Raw genomic sequence first — 12748 nt, 5'->3', positions numbered from 1 at the left:
AAAATATATCATTATAGGATCCTCACATTTTGCATCCATTGAAGGCAAAACATTTCTATTATTAGAAACCAAGATTAAGTTGCATTCTACTCACAGTATTACTGCTACATTTTCATAAATTCAGAACAGCTGAAACATTGTTACTATTTAAATTTAATATCCTACCAGAACCAGCAAATGAAGTGAGATTGTGTCAAATGAATGCTGGATGGGAACAGTGTAGCATAGTGAAGTACATAGGACATAAGTGAATGAACTGTTAGGGAATAGCAGAAAAAAAAGTTCATTAATGAGAGAATCATTGCTAACAAGATAAATTAGCATAGATAAATCAGAAATGATCAAATGATGAACAATTCGATGTTAGCCAACAACAACCAACATCATGCTGCAGAATAAAATAACTTTTTACAACCAAGTAACAAATCAGTTAAGTATGGTATAATGTCTAACAAGGCCTCTGTTTTTAATGTAATGCATGATTACAGCCTTTGAGAGTTGGAGTTCTCAATTATATAACAGGCTGTGGTAAATACAGTTTATTTATGCTTTAGTTTTTGGCACTGAGTTTAGTGGAGCTTTAGCACACCAGGTGATACAGTTTAATGTAAACTTAAGAAATATATTAATTTAATTCAATCTACTGCAAAAAGAAAAAATAATTGAGAAGAGTTCCACTGTGTGTTATTTGTTGTAAACAGGTTTACCACTACACAACGCACAAGACAAAAACCTTCACTACAAGTTTCTGCTTTATGCGTGGATTAAATAATGCTGCAGATTTGAAGAATTTTAGTTTTGAAGAACGTGCAATAATTTGGGTTTATAACTTTTACAATTTTTTCAACACTTTGAGAGAATTGATTGAAGAGGGAACTACATTCCTTCTGACTGCCAAGAGGTCTTTAGCAATTCTATTTTTCTATTTGGTGGAATCAGCCAGATATTCAATTCATTGTGATTTAAAATGCAATTGCTTCTAGAGGCTCACTGAGTTTAACTCTGTCTTGTTTGGAAGTGTAGCTAACTGATGACTTCAGGTTAGATTTACTGTGCCACTGTTCTTTTGGTACTATCTGAAAATAAAGCGTATCATGACAGCCTAGTGAAAGGAATCTTCAAGAATATAAGCATCTGAAAATAAACATGCCAACACATCAGGTATGGCAGTTTATTCAGTTTATCATATACAAATATATTGATGTTAGATTATGATTGAACTAAATATAAAATCCTAAGCATTTCACTATTTTAGTGTGCTCTGCTGTCGTGACCAGCTCATTTACATACATTTTAAAAATTTCTAATATCTGATAGCAAGTAGAAATTTTATTTATACATCTATAGATCTAATGCATACAAACAGCTGCTACAAAATGTCATCAACATTTATTATCGTGTTTCATTATAGCAGTATATTATTGATAAAACATAGAAGCTTGTTAAAGTAGCTACTGTAGTTATTTATTACTTGATTGCTATAAAATGCAAGGTCAGCATTAAAGTAATGTTTTATTTGATTAAACTGATTGATTGAACTAACGCTTGTGCTTTTACCATATAATAACAAACCAAGTTAGTCATTAGTGTTTCCTTATCAGCATGCAGATCATAAAATCCAACCTAATAAAAATTCATCACTGTAGATGTACAACATATCTAAACAATTGTTAAATTTGCCTTTATATTAGATTTACAATCATTGTCTGGTCATTATGAAGAGACCTTTTTTTGTCATGAATAAAGTGAGAAATCAAAAAAAAAGGACCCTACTTCTTGAACCAAACTAAGAATCTTCACTTTGATTAGTTTCAATTTGTGCTGTCTAGATTGAGATTTTTTGTGAAAATCTGTTATTATAATTAATGATAATTGAATACTAAATTAACAATGTAGAACCGATTTCTTGTTTTAATCTACATATAGGGCAAAATAAATACTTCTAAGTGTTTACCTGTCACATTACATTTCCTTGTCACAAATGGGGTATAATTTCACAATTAACATATATAAAATTTGGCTGATATTTTAATAATCAATTTTGAAGCAAATTATTAAATGCCTGTGTCATACAAATATAATAATGTTAATATTACACATTGTAATTTCAAGGCAATGTTTCCATATATTTAGGTATAGTCACCCTTTTGCTGGCAATCTTTGTTTTGAATCAGGAGGGAATGTAAAATCATTGAAATTACATTTCCAATGCATGTAGATGAATGTACAATATGTGGAAGCGCAGATAACTAAGTGGAAATATGATGTTTGGTGATCAGGTTGTAAAAGGATAGGATTGGGTATTAATCAATAACAGGTGTATGTGAAAGGTAGGGAAGGAAAAAAAATTGGAGCGTTAGCAATATTGATTCAGGAGAATGTTACAGCGTAGGAGAAAGAGGATTTCTAGAAGGGTTAACAACAGAATCTATTTGCTTAGAGTGAGGGAATAATATTACAGTATTGAGTGCATTTTGTAGGCCACTATGTAATGTGAAGCATACAGAAAAAAAAAAATTACAAGGAAATTAAGTCATAGGTACAAACATTATTTAGTAGATCATGACCTTGGGTAGAGTATACCTGAAGTACAATGAACATTTTAAACTTGTAATTCCAAAATTTGTTTTTTCTTAAAGCGAGCTAATATAGTCAAAAAAGATTGTGGGTGCAAACTAATTGGCTGTCTAGAAAGAGAGACCCACCAAATGTCAGACCTACAGATGCAAAGGGACATTCAAAGAGAGAAAGAGGCAGGTCAAAACAGATTGGACTGGAATCGTTTGTGTCTAGAGAGATGACGAGTGGCTGATTATGTCAACTGTAAGCCACTCCCTGCAAATTTTGCCTCAAACAGATACATTTTACATTTTTGCCTTTGTCGAATTCACAAGGACAGGCATTTAAAAAACAGGTTCGGCTCTACTGGAGTGTACTAGTGGGACCGAACACCTTGTGTGTAACAGCCTGGGATCAAGCATTAGTATGCTGTGAAGGTTGCAGTTTGAGAACTATTTCTTTGTCATCCCTGTGCTGCAGGAAAATACCTTCTCTGACTCTCGGTGCCTTAAGTCAGCTAGTTAGCTGCCAGGCAAAAGGAAGTAGGACAACAAAAGGACTGTATCACCCTGATTGTTGATATTCAATCATGTTCAAAAGTAATTAGAATTACAGAATCTCAATCAATTTGCAAAGCTGATAATTGTGAAATTGACTCTTCAACTCTTAATGTCAAAGCTATCTGTAACCCTTTACTGCAATATTTCCAATATACAAATACCTGTTCTTTGTTAACAATTCAGACTTTTTCCAAAAGTTTTTTTTTAATCTTTTTGGGGTCATCTCTTATTTCTAATCTTTTGGGCTCATCTCTTATTTCTCAGTGTGTTGCATTATAAATTCTTCTCACATTTAGTAATTAATTTGTTAACTATGGAAAACGTGGTTAATTGGCTCCTTTTAAAACATAAGTTCATGTGGTCTATGGAAAATGGTACACACAAGAGAATGGTACACAAGGGAATTCTAAATTAATCATGTTACAACCAATTGAGGATGTGGTTGAATAACGAATAGGAGCTAATTGAAACCTCCTCATCCAGAAGCTTTACAGTTTGAGGTACCTTGTCTGGAAACAAAACAAATTGAGGAATCTCATCCAGGGTCTGGTCATATCATAATTGTTAGCAGTCATTTTTCTAATTTTTCCACCAGGATTATGACAGTAAAAAGGGCAGAAAAGGGGAACAATTTCTGAATTTTGCTCTGGAGAATTGTCTAGATGATATGATATGTAAACCAATGAACAAAAAGGTATTGTTTGAGTTGGTTCGAAGGAATATGTTGGATCAAGTGGATCAAGAGTCATGAGGAAAACATTTCGGGGACTGTGTTCATAAAATATTTAAGTGAGCTTTAGAAAACAACAAAAAGCAATTCAGAGCCAAAATAATTAACTAGAGATAGCTGAATTTTACTGACATGACAATGGTTCTGGTCCAGGTAAGGTGGAATCAAATAATAGTAGGCAAGATTGTTCAAGAGCAATCAGAGATGTTTGGGTACATTATTACAGGAGAGAAACATAAGGCAAATAAAGTGACAGCTCCCTAGATGACAGAAGAGACAGAGTAAGATAAAGCAGAGAAAGGGGTATTTATGACAGGTATCAGGTACATTAAACAAACGAGAACCATGCTGAAAATAGTAAGTTCTGAGTGGAAGTGAAAGAAAGCGAAGCAAAACAAAGATAGAGTATAATAGGGTCCCACTTGTGGCAGAATGGTAGCATCCCTCCTCCTGAATCAGCTCTAGAGGTGTGGATAACATCTCTGAACGATTTGATCATAAAAAATAGGTTAAATTAAAAAAGAGACTGTGCATAACTAACTGCAAGCTCTTCGATATTGAAATGGAATTTGTTGTTCCAAAATTAGTAATTTTCATTGAAAAGGGCAACCCAGATTAAATAACTGGACAGAGGCCAGAATCCCATCACCAAGCCACTCTTGATGGAAACATAAATAGTTCTTGACTATAGTGTTGGATCATATAAAGTCAGACACCAGAGTGTCGGTATCCCTGACACTCAACCTTTTTATGTCGGCCAGGGCTCCCTAATTGGTCCAGATTAACAGCCCCAATTAGGGAATTCATTTTGTATGAGACCAGCTGGCTGACCTCATTATATCACTACACTACAGAGGAAACTGATACTCTCAGTTCCTGAGGAAGCTAAGACTGAAACTGAAATTGGAAACCAATTTCTAGGGAGACAGAAATTGATCAAAATCATGTACAGGGACTCAGAGCCAACCTAGTTCAGATGACAAATGCAGTGTTGTAGTACAGGTAGGTCAAAGAAGTCAGAGGCTAGAAGTAAATGAAGGTTAGGTCCATTTCTGCATGAAGGTCTCACATGCAGCATCATTTCATAAAACAATATAGTCTACAGGTATCTGTAGAACATAAATGCAATAGATCAGTATTCCAGTTTTGCTGTGGACACCTCCCCATTAGCCAACATGCTTCCAAAGCTCTTTAGGAATCAATTTAATACATTCCAGTGTTTGTGAGATATAGCTCATATCCTTCTTCAATAGTATGGACTTCTTTGTTTTTCACCTTCATAGTTGATGGCAGAGGAAGTATCTAAGATTGCCCTCAGACAAATTAAATAGATAATAGATCTCTTCTAATTCTTGTGTGACCTACAACTTGTTCTACATTAGCTTATCCTGTGTGTGCAGCTTTCCTAATTTATAAGCTGGTGCATTTGGAACGTTGGGGAGAAAAAATTCAAAGTAAAGGTGCTTTAAAGAGGAGGAAGAGAGACAAAAGCAGAGACCACATGGTCAATGTATCAAACAAGAAATAAACCTACACTTCTGGCTGACACAGCAGTGAATCTGCACAGCTACTGCCTTTTCTTTTTGAGTTCAAGTACCTCTGGACATCAGAGTGCGCCTAAGAAGAATTAACAATTACCAAAATTCACAGCTGACCTTGGAGCAGCTAAGTGCATAGTTTTAGGGTTAACCTTACTGTTTTTCTTTTTTAAAAAGTCTACAATAGTGAGTAGAGTGGGTTCTTCTGTGATGATATGTTTTATTGAGACCTGTCTCTTGATTACATTTTAAAAATGTAAAACATAGATACTAAGTTAGCCTGGAGCAGTGTTTTTTAGAGCAGTAAGATGGTGCTATTTTCTGGGTCTGTAGATGTGGGAGATTAGGGAGATTTTCCATGTTACTGATGCTTATGTCTGCAGTAAGTATGCTTAGTTGCAAATTATATCAGATTGCATGGATCAGTTAGAGCGGTAGTTAGAGACAGTGAGGAATTTACAGGAGCTAGGGGGTGTGATGGATGGCAGTCATCGGAAGGGAGATAAACCACAGATACAGTCAGGAAGATGGGTTACCTCCAGGAAAGGTAGGAGAGGGAGGCAGATAGTGCAGGAGACTTGTGTGGCTATCCCCATCACAAGGAAGTATGTTGTTTTGGAAAATTTATGGGATGCTGGACTCTCAGGGGAATGTAGCACGAACAGACAAGTTTCTGGTATCAAGACTGGTTCTAGTGTCATAAGGGGTACGTCAGGTTCTAAGTGATCGATTGTGATAGGGGACTCTCAGTCAGAGGCACACACAGACGTTTCTGCGACCGACAGCAAGAAATCAGAATGAAGTGTTGCCTCCCTGGTGTCAGGATCAAGGATATCTTGGAGAGAGTGCAAAATATTCCCAAAAGGGAAAGGGACCAGCAGGAGGTTGTTGCACACATTGGAACTAACGTTTAATGGAAGGGAGAACAATGAGATTCTGAAGGGAGAAAATAGGAAGTTATGCATGAATTTAAAAAGGAGGCCCTTGAAGGTGGTATTATTTGGATTACTCCTGGTGCTACAAGCAAGTCAGGGTATGAATAGGAGGATAGAGCAAATGAATGCCTGGCTGAGGAGCAAGTGCAGGGGAGAAGAGTACATATTTTTGGATAATCAGAATCTCTTCTGAGGTAGAAGTGAACTGTTTAAGAAAGACGAATTGCACCTGACTTGGAAAGGGACTAATATACTGGCAAGGAGATTTGCTCGAGCTGCTCGGGAGGGTTTAAACTACGAAGGGGTTGGGGTTGGGACTTAGGGAGCTAGTGAGGAAAGAGATCAATCTGAGTCTGGTACAATAAGCAAGTTGGGAAAATAAGCAAGTCAAACAGTCAGGGCAGGCAAGAACAAAGCAGAGAACGAAGTAGGACTGATAAATTAAACTGCATTTATTTCAATGCAAGAATCCTAACAGGGAAGGCAGATGAACTCAGGTCATGGTTAGGAACATGGAACTGGGATATCATAGCAATTACAGAAACGTGGTGCAAGGATGGACAGGACTGGCAGCTTAATATTTCAGGGTACAAATGGTATAGGAAGGATAGAAAGGATGGAAAGAGAGGAGGGTAAGTCGTATGTTTGATAAGGGATAAAGATTACGGCTGTGCTTAATGAAGATATTCCTTGGAGTACGTTCAGTGAAGTTATTTGGGTGGAACTGAGAAATAAGAAAGGGATGATCACCTTATTGGGATTGTACCATAGACCCCCCGCACCCCCCCACCCATAGCCAGTGGGAAATTGAGAAACAAATTTGTAAGGAGATCTCAGTTATCTGTAATATGGTGGTTATGGTAAGGGATTTTCACTTTCCAAACATAGACTGGAACTGCCATAGTGTTAAGGGTTTAGATGGAAAATAATTTGTTCAGTGTCTGCAAGAAAATGTTCTGATTCAGTATGCAGATGTACTTGCCAGAGAAGGTACAAAACTTGACCTACTGTTGGGAAATAAGGCAGGGCAAGTGACTGAAGTATTAGTGGAGTAGCACTTTGGGACCAGTGACTATAATTCTATTCATTTTAAAATAGTGATGGAAAAGGATAGGCCAGATCTAAAAGTTAATGTTCACAATTAGAGGAAGGCTAAGTTTGATGGAATTAGGCAAGAACTTTCAAAAGTTGATCAGGGGCAGATTTTCATAGGTAAAGGGATGGCTGGAAAATGGGAAGCCTTCAGAAATGAGAAAATTCGAGTCCAGAGACAGTATGTTCCTGTTAGGGTGAAAAACAAGGCTGGTAAGTGTAGGGGGGAATGCTTGATGACGAGAATTGAGGTTTTGATAAAAAAAAGGAAGCATATGTCAAGTGTAGACAGCAGAGATCAAATGAATCCTGAGAAGAGTATGAAGGCAATAGGAGTATACTTAAGGAAATCAGGAGGGGACATGAGATAAAAAGGGGACAAGAGATAACTTTGGCACAAAGGGTCAAGGAGAATCCAAAGGTTTTTACAAATATATTAAAGACAAAAGGGTAACTTGGGGGAGAATAGGGCCCCTCAAAGATCAGCAAGGCAGCCAATATGTGGAACCACAGGAAATTGAGAATATATTAAACAAATATTTTGCATCAGTGTTTACTGTGAGGAAGGACATGTAAGATATAGAATCTGGGGAAATAGATTGTGACATCTTGAAAAATGTCCATACTGCAGAGGAGCAGGTGCTGGATGTTTTAAAACGCATAAAGGTGGATAAATCCCTGGGATCTGATCAGGTGTACCCTAGAACTCTGTGGGAAGCTAGTGGTATGATTACTGGGCCCCATGCTGAGATATTTGTATCATCGATAGTCACAGGTGAGGTGCCAGAAGACTGGAGGTTGACTAATGTGGTGCCACTGTTTAAGAAAGGTGGTAAAGAAAAGCCAGGGAACTATAGACTGGTAAGCCTCATATTGGTGGTGGGCAAGTTGTTGGAGGGAATCCTGAGGGACTGGATTTACATGTATTTGGAAAGGTAAGGACTGATTAAGGATAGTCAACATAGCTTTGTGCGTTAGAAATCATTTCACGCTAACCTGATTGAGTTTTCCGAAGAAGCAACGATGAGGATTGATGAGGGCAGAGCGGTGGACATAATCTATATGGACTTCAGTAAGGTGTTCGACAAGGTTCCTCATGGTAGACTGGTTAGCAAGGTTAGATCACACAGAATACAGGGAGAACGAGCCATTTCGATAAAGAACTGGCTTGAAGGTAGAAGAGAGAGCGTGGTGGTGGAGGGTTACTTTTCAGACTGGAGGCCTGTGACCAGTGGTGTGCACAAGGATCGTGCTGGGTTCACTGCTTTTTGTCATTTATATAAATGATTTGGATGTGAACATAGGAGGTATAGTTAGTAAATTTGCAGATGACACCAAAATTGGAAGTGTGGTGGACAGCAAAGAAGGTTTTTTCAGAGTACAACGGGATCTTGATCAGATTAGCCAGTGGGCTGAGGAGTGGCAGATGGAGTTTAATTTAGATAAATGTGAGGTGCTAAATTTTGGAAAGGCAAATTAGGGCAAGACTTATACACTTAATGGTAAGATCTGGGGATTGTTGCTGAACAAAAAGACCTTGAAGAACAGGTTCATAGTTCCTTGAAAGTGGAGTATCAGGTGGAGAGGATAGTGAAGAAGGCATTTCGTATGCTTGCTTTTATTGGTCAGAGTATTGAGTACAGGAGTTGGGAGATCATGTTGCGGCTGTACGGGGAATTAGTTAGGCCACTTTTGGAATTTTGTGTGCAACTCTGTCCTCAATGCTATTGGAAAGATGTTGTGAAACTTGAAAGGGCATAGAAAAATTTACAAGGCTTGTTAAATTGTAGGGTTTGAGCTGTAGGGGGAGGCTGATTCGGCTGGGGCTGTTTTCCCTGGAGTGTCAGAGACTGAGGGGTGGCCTTTTAGAGGTTTATAAAAACATGAGGGGCATGGATAGGATAATAGACAAGGTCTTTTCATGTGTTGGAGGAGTCCATAGAGTGATTCTATGACAGTAGTAGGATGAGAGGGGAAAAGTTTAGAAGTGACCTAAGAGGCAATGTTTTCACACGGGGTGGTGCATGTATGGAATGAGCTGCCAAAGGAGCTGGCACAATTACAACACTTAAAGGGTATCTTGATGGGTATATAACTAGGAAGGGTTTACAGGGATATGGGTCAACTGCTGGCAAATAGGACTAGGTTAGTTTATGATATCTGGTTGGCATTGAAGAATTAGACTGAATGGTCTGTTTCCATGCTGTACATCTCTTTGACTCTATGACCTATGCTTCTGTTCTTGAATGAAGAAATTTGGAAAGGCAGTAGGGAAGACTTGGCAGTGCTGTTGCTGTAGTAGGGTAGTAGACCTATGCAAATTGTAAGAGCGATGTGAATAAAAAATTCACTTTTGCATCGTTTTCTGATACTGCTAAATTTCTTTGTGATACTACTACCATGACCTGGGTGCAAAACTGATGGTGCACTCTTCTCTCCACTGCCACCAGGGTTTGCTTGGTATGCAGGAGCCATTATATGGGAAAAGATATTCCATTCTGCTCTACCAATAACTCCTCAGCACTGTTTTCAAAAGATTAGGCTGAAGCGTTTGTAGCAATCTTAAGCAAGAATCCAAGTGTATGATGCATCTTGGCAACTCCAGTAGTCCCAGCACTACTGATATCAGTCTATAGCCAATCGATTCACTCTATTTTATGTCAGGAAACAGTTTGAGACACTGTATACTACAAAGGTTATGAGCCCTGACAACATTCTAGTCCTGAAGACTTGTGCTTCAGAACTTGCATTCACTTAACCAATCTCATCCAGTACAATTACAACTCTGGCATCTACGTGACAATGTTAAAAATTCTCCAGGTGTGTCTTGTACACACAAAAAGTAGGATAACTCCAACCCAGCCAATTACTGCCCCATCATTCTACTTTTGATCATCAGTAAAATGAGGGAAGTTGTCATCATCTGTGCTATCAAGCAACACCTGCACAGCAATAACCCATTCACTGACACCCAGTTCAGGTTCTGCCAGGGACACTCAGTTCTTGACCTCATTACCTGGATAGAACAACTGAATTCCAGCAGTGACATGAAAGTGACAGCCCTTGATATCAAGGCCACATTTGACCAAGCAAAACTGGAATCAATGGGTATGGGGGCAAACTCTTTGCTGGATAGAGGTCAATCATCTCAGCTCCAAGACATATTTGCAGGAGGTACTCAAGGTCATGTCTTGGGCCAGTCATCTTCAGCAGCCTTGTCAATGACCTTCCCTCCATCGTAAAGTCAGAAGTGGCGATATTCACTGATAATTTCAAAATGTTTAGCACCGTTTGTGACTCCCTAGGTACTCAAGCAGTCCATTTTCAAGTGCAACAAGTTCTGGACAATATCCAGACTTGGGCTGACTTAGTGGCAAGTCACATGCATGCCACACAACTACTAAGCAATAACCATCTCAATAAAAGACAATCTAATAGATGTCCTTTGAAATTCAACAATGATACCATCACTAATTCCCTGACTATCAACATCATTGGGGTTACTATTGACCAGAAACTCAACTAAGTGGACTTGCCACATAAGCACAGTGGCTACAAGAGCACACAAGAGGCTCTGAATACTGTGGCAAGTAATTCACATCCTTCCTCCCCAAATCCTGTCCACCAACTAAGAGGCACAAGTCATGAGTCGATAGAATACTCTCCACTTGCCCAGATGGGTGCAGCTGCAGAAACATTCAAGAAGCTTAACACCATCCAGGACAAAGCAGCCTACTTGATTGGTTCCACATCACAAGTGTCCACTGTCTCCACTGCCAATGTCCAGTAGCAGCAGCAAGTGGCACTGCAGAAATTCACCAAGGGTCCTTAGACAGCACCTTCATAACCCATGGCCACTTCCATTAAAATGACAAGAGCAGTAGATACATGGGAATACCACCACTGGCAAGTTCCCCTCTAAGCCATTCACCATCCTGACTTGGAAATACATTGTCATTCCTTCAGTATTGCTGAGTTAAAATACTGGAATTCCCTTCCTAAAGACATTGTGGGTCAACTTACAACGTGTGGACTGCAATGGTTCAAGAAGGCAGCTAACCACCATCTTGAATGAACATTCAAAAAAGGTGTGTGCTCCAGTTGTTGTTAGTTACTTCTCAGGCAGAGGAACAAGTTTCCAATGCTGAGCAATGAAAATCTGCACAATTCCTTTAAGAGATGTAAACAGCCTTTATGTAATGGCAGTCCTGTTGCATTTTCTGCTGGCATAATGAGCTTAGTGACTTACATGTATAAGTTGGCTTCAATAATGACATTACATCCAACCACACAAATGATTCAGGTGTCCCAACAATGTCATCATGAGATCATCCCACATGATCCTTCTATTGACTAGGTATCTATAGCAATCTAAATTAGACCATGTTTTGTTCATGACTTGAATCTTTAAATCATCAAATTTGGATCATTTTATTGATGATTTTTACTTTTTATTTATGTTATTTGATAATAGTTGCATGAGACACAACATTAGCTTTTTTTCCACAGAGTTTCCTCAGTTTAAATCTTTTGAATTAAGTTCATTCACAGCAAATACTGAACCGCTGGCTGTTTGAGAATGAAAACTTACTGAATTGTTCCATGTTCATGGTTTGCAAACAAAGTTTAAAAGTCATGGAGAAATTAATGGAATTTATTTGTCAAAATTGTTTGAAACTTAACTGCCATGATTATGGTACATGAAAAAACAAGGTAAAATTTCCATAGTCTGATCAGACCATAGGGCTGCTCTCTCCTTAGACAGAGACAACTGGTGGTGGTTTAACTTGAGGTCACCATACCTCAGGTGAAGGGAGAGTTTGAAAATGGGTGTCCTTCATGGGAACCTCAATCAGTGTGTGAATTGAACGGATGCTTTGATGTTATTCTACATGACAAAACAGCCAATCAATTGAATTAACTGACCCTCTGTTAGAGAGGAAGTGCCAGGATTTTAACTCAGAAATAGTAAAGGTATCATGTCATTGCTGCAACTCAAGAAAATGTGTAGCTTCAACTCAGGAGGTTAGCTGCTTACTCACCATCCTACTTATGTCGCATAATTTTATACATTTCAATCAGGTCACCCCTAGGCTTTCTCTATTCTTAAAGAAAACAACCCAAGTCTGTTCAGCCTCTCTTTTTGGCTAAAATGTTACAGCCCACGCAACATCCAAGTGAATCTCCTCTGCACCCTCTCCAATGCAATCATATCCTTCCTATAGTGTGGCAACCAGCATTCCAGCTGTGCCCTGACCAAAGTCATGTAAAACTCCAACATGACCTCCTTACTCTTAAAATCTATGCTACAACTGGAAAAAGGCAAGTGCCTTC

The 12748-nt window shown here is 38.5% G+C and overlaps 1 protein-coding gene across 4 annotated transcripts in view; it reads left to right on the top strand.

Moving 5' to 3' along the window:
* The window catches only part of akap6 (A kinase (PRKA) anchor protein 6), a 413822-nt gene that overhangs the window by 385949 nt on the left and 15125 nt on the right, over positions 1-12748 (top strand). The gene's annotated exons all lie outside the window — the stretch shown is intronic.

Source organism: Chiloscyllium punctatum, chromosome 4 (genome assembly GCF_047496795.1).
Source record: "Chiloscyllium punctatum isolate Juve2018m chromosome 4, sChiPun1.3, whole genome shotgun sequence".
Classification (NCBI taxonomy): Eukaryota; Metazoa; Chordata; class Chondrichthyes; order Orectolobiformes; family Hemiscylliidae; genus Chiloscyllium; species Chiloscyllium punctatum.
Note: the sequence above shows the minus strand (reverse complement) of the source record. Positions and strands in the feature narration are given on the sequence as shown.